Source organism: Salarias fasciatus, chromosome 4 (genome assembly GCF_902148845.1).
Source record: "Salarias fasciatus chromosome 4, fSalaFa1.1, whole genome shotgun sequence".
In the NCBI taxonomy this organism is placed as follows: Eukaryota; Metazoa; Chordata; class Actinopteri; order Blenniiformes; family Blenniidae; genus Salarias; species Salarias fasciatus.
In genome coordinates this window covers 26,062,589-26,065,088 of record NC_043748.1, presented here as the reverse complement: position 1 = coordinate 26,065,088, position 2,500 = coordinate 26,062,589, and positions in this window count along the sequence as shown.

The window sequence follows — 2,500 nt, the reverse complement described above, 5'->3', positions numbered from 1 at the left end:
CTGAACTGATCAGCTGACTTGATGTAGAAACATTATTTTTATGAAAGGCTGAAACAGTAGAGACGACCAGAGATGACCTCAGCTGCTGAAGGTCACGAACACCGGTTCTCCTCCTGAGACTGCCAGAGCCTCAGCAGGGGGGAGGAACATCTGGAACCGGGGAACCTGCAGAAAGAACCGGAATTCACCGTGGTTTGGGTGAAGCTGCCTCCAGGAGCAGGAGTGTGTGTTACCATGGAGCTGAGTGTGTGTGTGCACGGCTGTTCTGCGGTTCTGCAGAGGAACCATCATATTGCGTTCTCTGCTTCCTGGAAGACACTGAGTCTTTCAGCTGAGGAGTCGCAGACAGCGGAACCTGCAGAACCTGCAGAACCTGGAACCTGCAGAACCTGGAACCTGCAGAACCTTCAGAACCCGTCTTTTTCCGAGCCTTTCTTCATCTCTGAGTGTTCAGGCATCACCGTGGTGTCGTGAGCTCCATGAGTCCCAGCAGGAACCAGGACCGAGGGGGACCGTTTCAGGCTCCTGCTCAGATGGGAGCAGACTGGTGCCGACGGCGGGGATTCCAGACTCTTTTCAACCCTCTGACCTGAATTTGACCCCCGACCTGCTGCTGACCCTCACATGCTCCACACGCTCCCTGGACGATGGTTCTCCGTGTGGAACGTCTGCCCTGCTGCTGAACTCTGACCCCTGAAAGAACCTCCTCTCCTCAGCTGAAGACTTCTCTTCCCCGAAACTTGTTTTGGTGGCGACAGACTCAAACCCCTTTCCCTCTGCAGCCAGCGGCTCCACCCGGGTTTTCCACCTGCTAACCCACCGCCTGCAGACCCGGATCTAGCCGCCTGCAGACCCGGGTCTACCCGCCTGCAGACCCGGGTCTAGCCGCCTGCAGACCCGGGTCTACCCGCCTGCAGACCCGGGTCTAGCCGCCTGCAGACCCGGGTCTAGCCGCCTGCAGACCCGGATCTACCCGCCTGCAGACCCGGGTCTAGCCACCTGCAGACCCGGATCTACCCGCCTGCAGACCCGGTTCTAGCCGCCTGCAGACCCGGGTCTACCCGCGCTGATGGTGTCCCATGTTGATGACATCATCAGCGCGACGGAGCAAAGCGAAAGTAAACAAACTAAAACAAACAAACAATGCAGCGGAACAGCGTGGGCATGACACCTTGAGTGGGAAGCAACACAGAGGAGACAATCTCAGGTCCTGGTCTGGACTGGACCGAGCTGGATTTTCTCTTCCAGAGCCGACTGTGGGGGTCTGAACCCAGATGACCCCAGGAGCTCTGCTGTCGGGAACTTTGTGGCCCTGGTAGGGTCTCCCGTGGTAAACCAGTCCTGGGTGACAGGCCACCCTGGAGCCGGAGCCCACCTTGGAGCCCTGGTCCAACATGGTGCTGTGTGACTGGGTTCCCTCCCTCCAAGGGGCACATGGGGATCCTCACAAAGATCCAGTCCAAGATGGTCCAGTTCATCCCAGTTCCCAAGCCAAGGGAACCTGGGGAACCATGTTGTCCACATCCTCAATTCCCCTCGGAAGTGATGTAGGACCAGGTCCCCAGTTTGAGTCCCAGTTCTGGAGGGTTTTCTGTGACCTCTTGGGGGCCAGGTGAGTCTGTCCTCTGGTTTTCATACTCAGACTAGCAGACAGTCAGAGAGGCTCCGCCAGGAGCTGGAGACGGGGCTCCAGATCCTGGACCAAGCAGCTCCTCTGGGTGGTAGTCCTGGTCCTTCTCTCTCTGGTAGTCCTGGTCCTCCAGTCTCTGGTAGTCCTGGTCCTCCAGTCTCTGGTAGTCCTGGTCCTTCAGTCTCTGGTAGTCCTGGTCCTTCAGTCTCTGGTGGTCCTGGTCCTCCAGTCTCTGGTAGTCCTGGTCCTTCTCTCTCTGGTAGTCCTGGTCCTCCAGTCTCTGGTAGTCCTGGTCCTTCAGTCTCTGGTAGTCCTGGTCCTCCAGTCTCTGGTAGTCCTGGTCCTTCAGTCTCTATAGAGGACCTGTGGATTCATATATGGCAGCAGAAGTATTTATGAGATGATCAGACTGTGTTATTGACACACACACACACACACACACACACACACACACACACACACACACACACACACACACACACACACACACACAATTAGTTTTAGAGTTTGGAAATGCAAAGAAGCACAGGTCAGTGTTGGAAATTAATCTGATCTAATCTAATTTTATGTAATGTAATCTGATTTACTCTGATCTGATCTGGTCTGATCTGGTCTGATCTGGTCTGACCAGCTGTGTTTGATATATTGGTGATCGGGTGTGTGTGTGGCTGATCAGTGGTGTGTCTGCAGCCCCCTCTGGCCCCCCTCCCCCCACTGACCCCTCTGTGAACTCCTCCAGGCCTGCAGCGTGAGAGCCGACCTCAGGGTGAACCCACCGTGGGCTCAGAGGTCAGGGGTCAGGGTTGAAGGCCAGTTCACTGTGCCGGAGCTGAGGTGACTGCTGCTATCTGTGGAGGTGGAGCCCCCAGC